The following is a 16,033-nucleotide window of genomic DNA, read 5'->3' as shown; positions in this document are numbered from 1 at the left end:
ATCACGGAAGGCGTCTTCCAAGTCTTCCCAGCTGCCAATGGAGTTCTATGGGAGGCTGTTTAGCCAGTGTTGCGCTGGTCCCTTTAATTTTAGTGGGAGGTATTTGATGGCGTGAAGATCATCACCGCGGGCCATATGAATATGGAGAAGGAAATCCTCAATCCATACCGCGGGGTCTGTTGTACCATCATATGATTCGATTTTCATGGGTTTAAACCCTTCTAGGAATTCGTGCTCCATTACTTCATCGGTGAAGCAAAGGGGTGTGCGGCGCTTCTATATCGGGCCAGATCGCGACGTAGTTCGGGTGGAGTCCGTCTACGGTTTTCGTCTTGGACGTGATTGTGTTTGTCATGTTCGGCTTGATAGCCGTCGCCACGCGTCGTGGCACGGCCCCACGATCCGTAGATTGATATGGTCGGGCCTGCTTTATTCTTCATGTCCTGGCGTAGGTCATATGTATATTCCCAAGTTGTTTTAAATCTGCCTTTACAGCGAGGCAGGACGGGCTGGTGTTCGGCTTGAATTGCCGGTTTGTCCCGGCCACGTGGTGGTCGGTCAGCCGCATTACGTGTTGCTGGTACGGGCTCGCATGCCTCGTCGTCGAATTGAGGTAGGAGTTTACGCTTCGGGTAACTTTTGGTTTGGCGCACGAGGTCATATTCCTCAGCTGCCTGGACATGAGTCCATATGTCGTTGAGTAGATCTTGATAAGCTTGAAGTTGTTGATGTTTCTTTTTCAGGCTCCTTGCAGTGGTTATTAGCCGCTGCTTAAAGCGCTCCTGCTCGAGAGGTTCCTCAGGCACGAGGAAGTCTTCGTCATCGAGGCTCACCTCATCCTCGGAGGGTGGAAGGTAATGACTGTCCTCTAGGTCTTCGTTTGCAGCCTGTTCATCAGGGCTAACTTGCCCATCCTCCCGATCGTCTTGTTCAGAGTTTTGCTCGACGGGGTTTTCTTGGTCTTCGGCATCATCCGGAGGATTGTTGTCTCTCATGTCGGTATTGCTATCTTTGCTGCGGCGTGACTTAGAGCGGCGCCGTCAGCGCTTTCGTTGTATGTCAGGAGGTTTATCCTCGACTGGGTTTTCTTTGTCATCGTCGTTAGCTTCTTTGGGTGTATCCACCATGCACACATCATACGAACAGGTGGCCGTCCAGTGTCTAGTAAACGGCGGGTTTTGGGCCTCCTCTTCTCCGGCATCATCGTCCATACTGTCGATGTTTTTGGAGTCGTAGTCGAGCATGTCTGTTAAGTCCTCGACGGTGGCTATAAAGTGGGTGGTGGGTGGGACGTAAAATTCCCTGCTCTCAGCCCCTAGTCCGGGCTGGGCATAGTTTGGATGTTGCTCCTCTGTAATCACGAGGGATCGCATCAAGTCCAGAGCCTCGCGTAACGACGAGGTTTGCCGAGGGAGGAAAGAATATGTGGAGCATGGCAGGAAGGGAATTCCTTGGCCGAGCTCGGACAATGCTGACTCTGAGAGTTCGGAACCAGTGTCTGGGGAAGAGTCCGGCTCTGCGATGGTTGCCGGCGACACTGCTTCCTCCGGCTCTCCAGTACTGGGCCTAGTGGCCATAGATAGTTCGGCGGGTTTAGGAATCCCGTCTTCGGTCCTGGCGAGGCGCTCCGGCTCTAAGTCCAGAGCGGAGGTTAGGGTCATGAATCCTTGGAATATCAAGTCTCCTCGGATATCAGCGACATAATCCAGGTTTCCAGAACTAATCTGGTGACATGGGGCGTAGCTGTCGATCTGCTCTAGATGGCCAAGCGAGTTGGCCGGCAGTGCGAAGCCACTGAATACGAAGATCTGGCCGAGGAGAAAAACCTCCCTGGGGCAGCATCGTTGTAGATGATGGATGGAGCCATCGAACCTTCTGATGGCGACACAGTGGAACTCTCGATGAAAGCACCAATGTCGGTGTCAAAACCGACGGATCTCGGATAGGGGGTTATGATTATGATTATGATTGCCTCTACGGACTAAACCCTCCGGTTTATATAGACACCGGAGGGGGATAGCTTTGTACAAAGTCGGTTACAGAGAAAGTAATCTTCATATCCGAACGCCAGGCTTGCCATCCACGCCAAGGTGAGTCCCATCAGGACACGGGAGAGCGTCTTCTGTCTTGTATCTTCACTACCCATCAATCCGGCTCATGTCCAACAACAAGTCGGACGTCCGAGGACCCCTTAATCCAGGACTCCCTCAAGAATTACTCCCCCCCCCTCCCCCTGAAAATTCAAAAAAAATTGCAAAACCCTGGGCTTTTTTGTTCTCATAATTGCCCTAGTTGTGAGTCCACCATCGACTCGCAACTAGGTTGTAGTTTGTTTTTGCAATTTCCCCAATTGCAAGTTGACCCTCGGCTCGCAATTGGGTCTTTTTTCTTTTCATAATTGCCCGAGTTACGAGCCACACCAGTGACTCAAAAGTTGGATCAGTTTTGTTTCATCGCTCTTGCAAGTCGGCCCTCGACTCACAACTGGGGTCTTTTTTTTAATTTCCCCAGTTGCAAGTCGAGGGTCGACTCGTAACTGGACCTGTAGTTTGTTTCATCCTAGTTGCAAGTCGACCATCGGCTCGTAACTAGACCCATAGTTTGGTTTTTTTAGTTTTAATCATCCTTATTTTTGCAAGTCCATCATTGAGTCGCAACTTGGACCATAGTTTCGTTTCGTCCAAGTCAACACTCTTGATTCATTTAATTGTTTTTAGGCTGCATAGGGGTAGCCTACAGTTGACCCTCAAACTCACAACTCAGGGTCAACATTTGGGCATTTTTTTGTTGTCGTATGTTGCGGTTTACTCGGAGGTTTTTTTATTGAAATGTCAAACATGTCTTTTTTTAGAAAACAACTCAACACTTTTTAAAAAAAAATGCAAGACAAATCGGCACGCTCGCCGAGCACTCCGCATTGGACGAGCCCCCCGCGGCGGTTGCCGCCCCCGAGCTCTGTGCGCCGGACGCCCCGCTGAAGGTGTCGAGAGGTGTCTAGATCCTTTTGTTTGCCGGTGGCTGGATCTCTGTTCACTTCTAGTTCATTCGCGCCTGCACTCAGTAGTAAACCAACACCTCATTTGTAGGCCGGGGTATAGGGGGGTGGGGGCAGTGGTGAGGGCGAGGGCGGGCGGGCGGCCCTTGCCTGAGCAGCAGCCATGGAGCTTCGGCTATAGCATGTCGTTGCCTGAGGCACCAATGAATGGCAGCAGCTATAGAGCTCATTTTTTGGAGTTGTGTTTTGTGCAGGCACCAACGAACACAATATTCGGAGTGTTGATGCTAGTTTTTAAACTGCAGATTCAGCCTAGTTGTGCTTCACTAACAATGAGTTATCCAAGCCGTTTGATATTTCATCTTCTTGATGTGTAAATTTTAGAGTTGAGAGTGTAAATTAAGATAGTGTTCACATTTTCAAGATGTAAGTTCAGAGTTCAGAGTATTTTTTCCAGAGAGAGTGCACATTTTGATCTATAAGTCCAGAGTTCAGGACGTGGGATTCAGCTTGTTTAATTTTTCATTCTTTTTATCTGTAAGTTCAGAGTTCAATTTGTGTGATTCAGACCTTGCTTGTAGCTCGTTCTAACTTTTTTTCTCAAACAAACAACAGCCCATGAAGCCCAACAATAATGCCTGACAGGGGTGAGGGGTAGCTGGGCTGGGTGGGGTGGTCAATGACAAACAAACAGGCCCAAACAACAAGCAACAACTACATTGCGATCGGGAGGATCGATGGGTTCATTGTTTGCCAATAGGGAGGAGCGTCATATTAGATGTGAGGTATTATCTCACATCTTTCTTTTTTTGCGGGGAGGTATGATCTCACATCTAGATGTGATATAAACAGAGTTTTTGCAGTGACCCTCCTATCTCCCTTCGGATTCGTTTGCACGAATCACACAGGATCCAAGCCACGTCCGATTTTCAAACTAGTTTGCTGTAAGAAACAATATCCCACTCTACCCCTTTTTCTTTTCCCCCCAGATGGCATTTTTCTCTTGGAAAAATCAACATGGCAGCTTTATAAATTTCCAAACTATGTCACATGTTGTCACATGGCATTTTTTATTTATTACAGTATAAGAGGTGATATTTTTTTATTAAGAGATGATATATTTTATATATTGTTATATTAAGAGATGGCATTTTATTATTATTTAAGAGACGCCATTTTTATATTAAGAGATGGCATTTTTATTTAAGAGATGGAATTTTTTACTGTTCGGAGATGGCATTTTATTTATCAAGAGATGGCATTTTTTGGGTTTATTAAGAGATGTCACATTTTTTTCTTTTATGTTCACATGGCACTTTTTGTTCATGGCATTTTTATTCAGACGATGGTATTTTTAAAGTTTTAGCATGGCATTTTTTATTTTTATAGTTCATACAAATATTTTTCAATCAGTCATTTGTATATTTATAAAACTAGATAGATGGCATTTAAAGTAGCATGACATTTTTTCGTAAGTAAGATCGTATTTAGGGACATTTTTTATCTACACGCAACAACATTAACAGCAAATAGCTACAATACTGCATCGCACTTTGTAAATATGCACCGAATCCTATATATCACACTACGTAATTCATTGGATACGTACATTAATTTTTTAGGGCAGGATACGTACATTAATGGACCATAGAAAAAAAAAGGATTGAACCCTGGGGCGAAGCCTTAGGGCACGGCTGGTGGCTTAGGTATGAGGCCTAATAAATATGTAATTGTTGGTCCATGTGAGACAATTTTTTCATTTTGCTTGTGCTATTACTATGGGCTTATAATTGGCTCTTCTTACTTTCATGTCACGCTATGCTACAGGTTAGCCCACATGTCTTTTTTTCAGATGTTTCTATTTGTATATACTAACATCCAAAAATGTAGTTAAAAACAAAAAAAATGATTTTTTTGGAAGAAATTGATGTTTTTTCTTCATGCGTGCAAATTTTCTACATGTTTTCATGCAAATATAGTACATGAGCATTTTGGGGCATCGTTTTTTTTGTCCACACCTCTACAATTGTGATTCCATCGCAAAAAATTGCATGCATGTTGAAAAACATCCGCTATGTTTGGATGTCTGTATTGGAGGCATATGTATTGTATTGGTTTCAATTCCAATTCAGACAGGAAACTGTAATAGACATGAATACGAATTCGGTTGTTTGGATGTATATCGAATTGGCTCACGGAATCATCCTGAGGTTTCAATACAGAATCATGTTTGGATGTCAAACACTGGAATTGCATAGCAACATTACTATATGCACTAAAACAGTAGTTGTATGACTATAATTGGATCATTATATAGTAAAAATTATCATCAATTATTCTAGAAATCCAGGATGACATCATATAATATTGACACAAAAGTAATCAAAAATAATTTTATACCAACACAGTACAACACATATAGTTTAAATAGATGTCTCAAATTCTCAACGGCACATAGTTCCAAATGTAACATCACAATTGTTCAAATAAGTAGAAGTTGAACAGTACATAGTACATAGTTCCAAATGTAACAAACCGAATAGTTTAGATAGGCAATAATACATAGTTCAAGGAATCATAACACACCAAATAGTACATAGTTCCAAGAAGTTTAACAAGACACAGGAATCATAACTATCATAACTTCAAGACAATAATAGCAGCCAAGCCTTCCTCATGTGCATGGGAAGCTCCATTAGAGCTTCAAACAAGCGCTCATTAAGAATCAACTTTCCGTAAGAGCGCAACATGTCTACTTCTATCAACTCTGGTATCAACTCAAGTGCAGCAAGTATTTCAGAAGGAGTAGTAACCTTTGGCAATGGAAGTGGATCAGTTGTCTTCAGAGCATCCTTGAAAGTAGTCCTCATTTCTCCAATCATGCACATAATGGCATCACATGTTCGTTGTCTCTTTGGTACCGTTTCTGGAGAGACTTCAATTGTTTATTCTAGATCTACAGCAGTCTCAGCACATGTCTTGGTACCTTCACCGTCCGCATGATCTTTTGAATATATCGTAGAGATGGCTTCCCAGTGCTTCACTACTTTGGTCTTGTAAGAAGCTAATGCTTTATCCTTCTTATTAGCCTGCACAATACACCCATCAGAGAAGTAAAGTTGCTGCCCTGTTTTGTTACATACAAAAAAATAATTGAAACAATGCAAATGTATAGAAGTTACCTCCAAATATTTAGTCCACACATCGTTGCTATCAATGGATAGCTGAAAGTGCAACTATCCCTGGGTGGTTTTGGTAATTCCTAACAACATATAGCTCATTGAGCTAACATTATTCCAAGATTAATATTTCAGGAAAAGCTCAATGAATGGCATGGCATGGATGAGGAAAGTTGACCCCTCAAAATACTAGGACAAAAAGATTGCCTCAAGCTCAAAGCTCAAGACTCTACATTTTATATTTTAGTTATCCAAGATTACTTTGAGTCTATAGGAAAAGCCAATACTATCAAGGAGGGATAAGGTGTTGCTTGATGAGGTTCTTGCTTCATAGTGCTTAGTGATATGCTCCAAAACCCTCAACTACCTTCCCACATCCACATATGACCTAAACCAAAAGTCAAACTCGGCCCCACCGATTCTTTCTATCCGGCGCCACCGAGTTCAGATGTCATAGCCACTGCCACAAACCCTAGGCAAATCGGTCTCACCGATAGGGATCTCGGTCACACCGAGATGGGGTTGTAATCTCTCTGTTTCTCTTCGTAACGTTTCGGTCCTACCGAGATGAGCGGTCGGTCCCACCAAGATTGCAATGTAAACTCTCTGTTTCCCTTTTGTAACATTTCGGTCCCACCGAAATGAGCGGTCGGTCCCACCGAGTTTACCTGACCAACTCTCTGGTTAGCTTATTACCAAAATTGGTCCCACCGAGTTTGTGTAATCGGTCACACCGAGATTACGTTATGCCCTAACCCTAACCATATCGGTCCTACCGAGTTGCATCTCAGTCCCACCGAAAATCCTAATGGTCACTAGGTTTGCTAAATCGGTCCGACTGAGATTCTCAATTCGGTCTCACCGAGATTGGTAAATTGTGTGTAACGGTTAGTTTTTGTGTGGAGGCTATATATACCCCTCCACCCACTCTTCATTCGTGGAGAGAGCCATCAGAACATACCTACACTTCCAATATGTCTGATAGAGAACCACCTACTCATGTGTTGAGACCAAGATATTCCATTCTCATCATATGAATAATGATCTCTAGCCTTCCCCAAGTTGCTTTCCACTCAAATCTTCTTTCCACCAAATCCATATCCTGTGAGAGAGAGTTGAGTGTTCGGGAGACTATCATTTGAAGCACAAGAGCAAGGAGTTCATCATCAACACACCATTTGTTACTTCTTGGAGAGTGGTGTCTCCTAGATTGGCTAGGTGTCACTTGGGAGCCTCCGACAAAGATTGTGTAGTTGAACTAAGGAGTTTGTAAGGGCAAGGAGATCGCCTACTTCGTGAAGATCTACCGCTAGTGAGGCAAGTCCTTCGTGGGCGATGGCCATGATGGGATAGACAAGGTTGCTTCTTCGTGGACCCTTCATGGGTGGAGCCCTCCGTGGACTCGCGCAACCATTACCCTCCGTGGGTTGAAGTCTCCATCAACATGGATGTACGATAGCACCACCTATCGGAACCACGACAAAAACATCCGTGTCTTCAATTGCGTTTAAATTCTCCAAACCCTTCCCTTTACATTCTTTCAAGTTGCATGCTTTACTTTCCACTACTATTAGACTCTTTGCATGCTTGCTTGAATTGTGTTAAGATTGCTTGACTTGTGCTAAGATAGCTAAAATCTGCCAAAGACTAAAATTGGGAAAAGGCTAGATTTTTATTTGGTCAAGTAGTCTAATCACCCCCCTCTAGACATACTTTCGATCCTACAAGTGGTATCAGAGCCTTGGTCTCCATTTTCTTTGATTTTCATTGCTTTTGGTGGTCATAGCCTTGGTTTCACAACCTAGGAGAATATGGTGTCTAGCGAGGGAAATTACCACCGTAGAGGTCCTTACTTTGATGGCACTAATTTTGCTAGTTGGAAGCATAAGATGAAAATGCATATTCTTGGACATAACCCCGCCATTTGGGCTATTGTGTGTGTTGGCTTGCAAGGTGAATTCTTTGATGGGAGAGAACCGAATCATGAAGCCACCGCAGAAGAGTTGAAGATGCTACAATACAATTCTCACGCTTGTGATATCCTCTTCAACGGATTGTGCCCCGAAGAATTCAACAAAATCAGCCGTCTTGAGAATGCAAAGGAAATTTGGGATACTTTGATTGATATGCACGAAGGTAGCGACTCCGTCAAGGAGTCCATGTTGGATGTGCTTCAAAGTCAACTTGAAAAGTTCAAAATGAAGGATGGTGAAGGTGTCACTGACATGTACTCTAGGCTTGCTCTTATCACAAATGAGATTGTCAGCTTAGGAAGTGAAGAGATGACCGACAAATTCATTATCAAGAAGATCCTACGAGCCTTGGATGGAAAATATGATACCGTATGCACATTGATCCAAATGATGCCAAATTACAAGGATCTCAAGCCAACGGAAGTCATTGGAAGAATTGTTGCTCATGAGATGTCACTCAAGGATAAGGAGGAGCTCCATAACAAGTCAAGTGGTGCTTACAAAGCCTCATGTGAAGCCCCCACATCATCAAGTGAGAAACAAACCTTCAATGAAGAATTGAGCTTAATGGTGAAGAACTTCAACAAGTTCTATGAGAATAGAAGCAAAGAGAGAAGTTCCAAGTCAAGGTCCTACAATGACAAAAGATCTTCTAGTCGAGAACAAAACTACTACAATTGTGGAAGACCCGGGCACTACTCCAATGAGTGTACGTCTCCCCACAAGAGAAGAGAAGATTCTCCCAAAAGAAGAAGTAGAAGAGAAGAATCACCATCAAGGGAGAGAAGGAGTAGGGATGATCGATATGAACGAAGACCCTCTCGGAGAAGCAAGGATCGGAAAGGAAGGACAAGTCATCAAGGAGCTACACAAAACGAAGACTTCAAGCTCATGTTGGTGAATGGGTATCCGGCTCCGACTCCGACAATGACTCCGAGAGAAGCTATCACTCCGACTCCGAATATACTCAAGATGAAGGTGTTGCCGGTCTAGCACTTGTGTCAACCAACTCCTACGACATATTTGATTCACCAAATGAAGAAATTGGAAGATGCTTCATGGCCAAAGGTCCAAAGGTATCACACCCCGAGTATGTTGATTTCAATAGTGATGAAGATGACTTGTTAGGTGATGATGATTTACTTGTTGACAACTATAGTGATGAATACTATGATGAAACGAATGACAATGATAAGGAGAAGATTGAGTCTCTAACTAAAGAGCTAAACACTCTTAAGTTAGCTCGTGAAACTATCTTAGGAGATCATCGAGAACTTTTAAGGACTCATGAGAAATTACGTTTTGAAAAGCTCAACCTTGAGCAAGAGCATGAGTTCTTAAAGGCAATCAATGATGATATTTGCAAGAAAAGTTCTTCTTACATTGCCAAGCGTTTACTCTTATCCACTTACATGCCTCAAGTCAAGTCTAGTAACAAGAACAAGAAAGATTCTTCCTCTAGTAGTAACAATAATCATGCTAAATCCAATATTGTTGCTTCTAGTAGTTCTCTTGTTTCCACTAATGATTCTCTTAGCCAAGTTACACTTGAGCAAGAAAATAGCTTATTGAAGGAAATTATAGAGAAAGGTGTTTACAAGAGCCTTGCCGGGAGTAAGCAATTCGAGGAAATTGTATGCAAGCAAGGAAGGCACCGGAAGAATCAAGGTATTGGTTTTGAACGAAAGTTCAATGCCCCAAGACGAAGTTTGTTCCTCAACAAGCGGAGTATGATCCTACTTCTTCCAAAGGGACACAAGCTCAAGATGATCTTCCACCACAAGACCACAAGCAAAAAGGCAAGGACAAGGTTCAAGAGGAAATTGATGCATTTGAAGAAGCTCCTAAGGCCTTGGTCAAGTGGGTTCCCAAGACTACATCAAGTTCCACTTCATCAAGTAAAACTACAACTCCGAGGATTCCCATCAAGATGGTGTGGATCCCGAAGAAGAAGAACTAGAGAGTTCTTGAGGGTGACTCCGCCAACATACTTCACTCTTATCATTTTGGCAAAGAACGAGTGCAATCAACTTCCACATCTTGCACTAGTTCAAGGAGTCACAAACCCTCTTGTTGGTAAGACAAGGGAGAAGGTAACCTAAAGCTTTCATAGACATCATCTTGTGTGTGCATCACTCTATGTCTATGGATATCCTTGTTTGTTCCTTGTGGGACTAACCCGTGTAGCTATTGAAAGTGCAACTCACTCCAAAGGATAGCTCCAAATGACCTACATCAACTTAGAGCATCCACATCTTCAACATCTACATGAAGTCATCATCGACAAAACCCAAGGTTAGTTCATCCCTCTTAGGGAGGAACTCACATCTAGGGGGGCTTTACTCTAACAATTGAGTTAAAGCAACTCTAATGGTGTGAACACAACAACGCTTTATGTAAAAGTGGTAACCCCACTTGTGCTTAAATGATGAGTATGACCTATGATCAAATGTTCTCATTTGACTCCTAAGTCAATATACTCATATATAGATGACCTAGTCATCGCCAATTGCTTGATAGATGCTAAAAATTGTTTGTGCATGCTTTGCCACATATTTCATTTGTCATTTTATTGTGTGAGCATGTTGGTTGCATAATTTGCTCATTCGAGGGCATCCACTTGTTGTTTTGATTGATTGGTTCCCTTTCTTTTGGCCAAGTGGATGGACAAGAATGCCTAAGAACCTTCTCTAGCTATCTATGCTTTTCTCGTCTCAAACTCTATTCATGTTGCATCACAAAATTTGATCAAGTCAGATTCGAACTACTCTGTGTGAGGAGCACTCGGAGTCCCCGATTCGTCACAGACTTAAACTTCCAAAACTTCTTTGTGCGTTTCGGTCTGACCGATTCACCCATTTTGGTCATACCGAGATCACTAAGTCGATCTAGGTTTTCAATCTCGGTGCAACCAATTTGAACTTTTCGGTCACACCGAGTTTCAGTAACTGCTTGCAGTTATGAATCACGGTGCCACCGAGTTGTTCCACTCGGTCACATCGACAGGGTCAGGCTATATATATCCACTGGTCAAATTTTGGAAAACTTTTCGAACCTCCTCGCCCACGCTGAGCCCGCTCTGCCTCCCTGGGTCTACGGATCGTCCTCCTCATCGCCAGCCGCCTCCTACCACTGGTCTCCGCCGCCATCAACGGGTTCATCTCCGCCGTTGCCGTCGTAGCAAGTCCATCGCCGAACTAGGGTATGGACTTGAACTTTGTGCTGTTCTAACTCTGATTCCCCAGCACATTGCTTTGCCATGTATCTTGCCACGATTGGGATCATTCTATCCATCAAAAACACTCCGTTGTTTAGTCGTGAATTGAAAATTTAGGGTTAGGTTTCCGCCGAAACCATCTCGGACCGACCGAGTTGATGAAATTGGTTCCACCAATTTGGCTTAGGCCATTGCAATTGTGATTCTCGGTCTGACCGAGAATTGCAAATCGGTGTGACCGAGTCTAGCACTTTGTGAAACCCTAGTAGTCTCGGTGCCACCGAACTGTGACTCGGTCTGACGAGTTCACTAGTTTAGGTTCCAAAAGCTGCTTCGGTATCACCGAGTTTGCAAATCGGTAGATCCGAAATGCTTTCTATGGAAAACTAAAACTAAGTTTTTAATTCATTCTTTTGCAAAAACCTCTGTATTTTGTGATGCTCATCCACTCTACCTCATCTATAATCTATTGACAGGGTCAGTTGTCAGTGTTTGCAATATGTCTGATCAAAGTGACGGCCAGAACAGGGAAGAGGAGCAGGTTCACATGAGTGAGGGCACTAGTCCCTCTAGCAGCAGGAGCACACCAAGCAATCTGCCAAAGGCTGCCACCAGGGCCAGCAAGAAAAGAACCTCTGAGTCAGAGGATGAGGACTATGTGGCTGAGGAAGAAGAAACCACCTCAAAGAGGAAAGTCCTGAAGAAGGAATATGGCACAACTACTGCCACCAAGACAGGCATGAAGCAAAAGGTTCCTGCCAAGAGAGCTCCAATGTCTAAAGCCAGAGCATCCACTCAAGAGACTTTGGGATTTGCACCCAAAGAGCAGGTTGTGGAAGAGAAGAAGAGGAAAGAGAGGGTCAAAAAGACCATTGCCAGAGTTCTTGGGAGATCCTCAATCATGAGAGACTCTAAAGAGGAAGAGGAAGAAGATGCTGCACCAGCACATAAGGCACAGAAACTTATGGGAGATACCATAAGGCCAGGGTATGTTACATCTAAGCCTAAGACTACTCCTAATACTGCTGCTCCAGCTCCAAAGACAAAACCAAAGAGGAGAACCAGGAACATCCCTGCTGAGGAGAAGAACAAGGCCCCAATGCCTAAAGCTGCAATGGAAGAAGAAGATGATGAGTCACATGTCTTGAGGAAATTGAAGCCAAAAATTCCAGATCACAATGATGCTCATCCAGTAGCTGAGAACATGAAGATAAGGAAGGATTCAGGATTGAGGCTATGGAGGGAGTCAGATCCATATGCCACCAGAAGGAGAACTGTTGTGGACTACAGGTTCCATACCAAAGAACAGCAGGATTTTTATGAGACAGTGTTGCTTGACAAGAAGCCCATAGTGTGTGACATGAGATGAATTGATTGGAAATTCATTGAGGAAAACGAGGATCACTTCCCTGGTGTATATGACAGCTTCAAGGCTTATGGAGTTGATGAGTTTGTGGCTCAGAAGCTCACAAAATGGAATGATGAGCTCATCATGCAGTTTTACTCCACAGCTCACTTCTACCCAGATGGAAGGATTGTCTAGATGTCTGAAGGCACTAGGTACCAGTCAACGGTTGCTGAATGGGAGAAATTGATCAATGCTGCAAAAGAGAGAGAAGATGACTTGGATGTCTATGCCAAGAAGAAGAAGGATCACAACACCATGGCACACATGTACAAGGAGATCCCAGATGCTGCTCTTGAGACACACAAGTTTGGATCTGTACATTACCTTCTGTCAGGCTTGCCAACTATCAACTGGATCCTCAGGAACACTCTCTTGCCAAATTCAAGTGATCACAAGATGATCAGAGGTCACTCCATCAACTTGCTGCACATTTTTTATGTTCCACAAAAGTTCAAGGTCATGAGCCTAATAGTGGAAACCATAAAGAGGACAGCTGCAGACCAGAAGAGGAGTTGTGGGTATGCCCCACATATCCAGGAGCTGATTAACTCCAAGATGGGCACTGGCACATATCTGCTGGACAAGGAGCACCTGCCCATCGACCCAGAATTTGAGGACAACACTGTGGTGATGGATGAAAATGAACCATCTTCTGTGCATGCACAAGCCAAGAAGGAGAAGTCAAAGGCTGAAAAGGCTGCAAGGATGCCAACTACTGAAGAAGCATATCAGTATCTTCTGAAGAGCAAGCAAGATCAGCTTGGCTACTTGATTGCATCCACTCTAAGAATTGAGAAAGGGATGGCCACCCTGACTCAAAACCAGGAGAGCTTGGAAAGGATCATAGAGCATAAGTTCTATGACATGGATGTGAAGGTAACTGAGATCCAGTCTATTGTGGAGCAACTTCAGGATGACATGCAGGAGAGGAAGGGCAAGACAACCACTGATGCATTTGCTAGAGTGCCTAGAGCTCAGTGGTCAGTTGCAGTGCCAGTTCCAGACACCAGAGCCACTTCATTTGCACCAGCTACAGCTTCAGTGCCACCAGCTCCAGCACCTACTCCATCAGCTCCATCTACATCGACTGAAGCCTTCGTTCTTGGAGTTATCTGGACACCACCACCTGAAGACCAAGCCTGAGAGACGATTTAGTGCTATGCATTTTCTAGGAACTTTTTGGTAACTTGTTCCCAAAGGGGCAGAAAAATGTATAGATCATAGGCTTCGAGAGAGAGCGTTGCTTTTTTATTCTCTCTTGCTTTGGTGGTTGAACTTTATTTGCTTGTTTGAGATACTTTCTGTCTGTGAGATACTTGGATGATCATGTGTGTTTGATCATATGCTACATTAATGCTTGTTGGATGACATTATCATTTTATCCTATATGATCATTCACTTTGCTTGGTGATGAGTGCATGTATTTAATTATTATCATTTTGAGCGCTCCACCAAGATGTATGTGACATGGAAGAGTAACCCATGAGCCTAACTCTCTGTGCATTTGCAGTCCAGAGCAAATCATAAACTATGCACAAATTTAGGGAGAGCTCTTGCTTTTCACATACTTCTCAAAGCGACAATGTTTTTCACTCTTATTATCATTCGTCGAAGCTTTGATCTATATGTTGTCATCAATTACCAAAAACGGGGAGATTGAAAGTGCAACTATCCCTAGGTGGTTTTGGTAATTCCTAACAACATATAGCTCATTGAGCTAACATTATTCCAAGATTAATATTTCAGGAAAATCTGAATGAATGGCATGGCATGGATGAGGAAAGTGGACCCCTCAAAATACAAAGGACAAAAAGATTGGCTCAAGCTCAAAGCTCAAGACTCTACATTTTATATTTTAGTTATCCAAGATCACATTGAGTCTATAGGAAAAGCCAATACTATCAAGGAGGGATGAGGTGTTGCTTGATGAGGTTCTTGCTTCATAGTGCTTAGTGATATGCTCCAAAAACCTCAACTACCTTCCCACATCCACATATGACCTAAACCAAAAGTCAAACTCGGCCCCACCGATTCTTTCTATCCGGCGCCACCGAGTTCAGATGTCATAGCCACTGCCACAAACCCTAGGCAAATCGGTCTCACCGATAGGGATCTCGGTCACACAGATATGGGGTTGTAATCTCTCTGTTTCCCTTCGTAACGTTTTGGTCCTACCGACATGAGCGATCGATCCCATCGAGATTGCAATGTAAACTCTCTGTTTCCCTTTTGTAACATTTCGGTCCCACCGAAATGAGCGATCAGTCCCACCGAGTTTACCTGACCAACTCTCTGGTTAGCTTATTACCAAAATCGGTCCCACCGAGTTTGTGTAATCGGTCACACCGAGATTACGTTATGCCCTAACCCTAACCATATCGGTCCTACCGAGTTGCATCTCAGTCCCCCCGAAAATCCTAATGGTCACTAGGTTTGCTAAATCAGCCGACCGAGTTTCTCAATTCGGTCTCACCGAGATTGGTAAATTGTGTGTAATGGTTAGTTTTTGTGTGGAGGCTATATATATACCCCTCCACCCACTCTTCATTCATGGAGAGAGCCATCAGAACATACCTACACTTCCAATATATATTTTCTGAGAGAGAACCACCTACTCATGTGTTGAGACCAAGATATTCCATTCCCATCATATGAATCTTGGTCTCTAGCCTTCCCCAAGTTGCTTTCCACTCAAATCTTCTTTCCACCAAATCCATATCCTGTGAGAGAGAATTGAGTGTTGGGGAGACTATCATTTGAAGCACAAGAGCAAGGAGTTCATCGTCAACACACCATTTGTTACTTCTTGGAGAGTGGTGTCTCCTAGATTGGCTAGGTGTCACTTGGGAGCCTCCGACAAAGATTGTGTAGTTGAACCAAGGAGTTTGTAAGGGAAAGGAGATCGCCTACTTCGTGAAGATCTACCGCTAGTGAGGCAAGTCCTTCGTGGGCGATGGCCATGATGGGATAGAAAAGGTTGCTTCTTCGTGGACACTTTGTGGGTGGAGCCCTCCGTGGACTCGCGCAACCATTACCCTCTGTGCGTTGAAGTCTCCATCAACATGGATGTACGATAGCACCACCTATCGGAACCACGACAAAAACATCCATGTCACCAATTGCATTTGAATTCTCCAAACCCTTCCCTTTACATTCTTGCAAGTTGCATGCTTTACTTTCCGCTGCTATTAGACTCTTTGCATGCTTGCTTGAATTGTGTTAAGATTGCTTGACTTGTACTAAGATAGCTAAAATCTGCCA

This window comes from Triticum aestivum, chromosome 1A, assembly GCF_018294505.1.
Source record: "Triticum aestivum cultivar Chinese Spring chromosome 1A, IWGSC CS RefSeq v2.1, whole genome shotgun sequence".
Classification (NCBI taxonomy): domain Eukaryota; kingdom Viridiplantae; phylum Streptophyta; class Magnoliopsida; order Poales; family Poaceae; genus Triticum; species Triticum aestivum.
Note: the sequence above shows the minus strand (reverse complement) of the source record.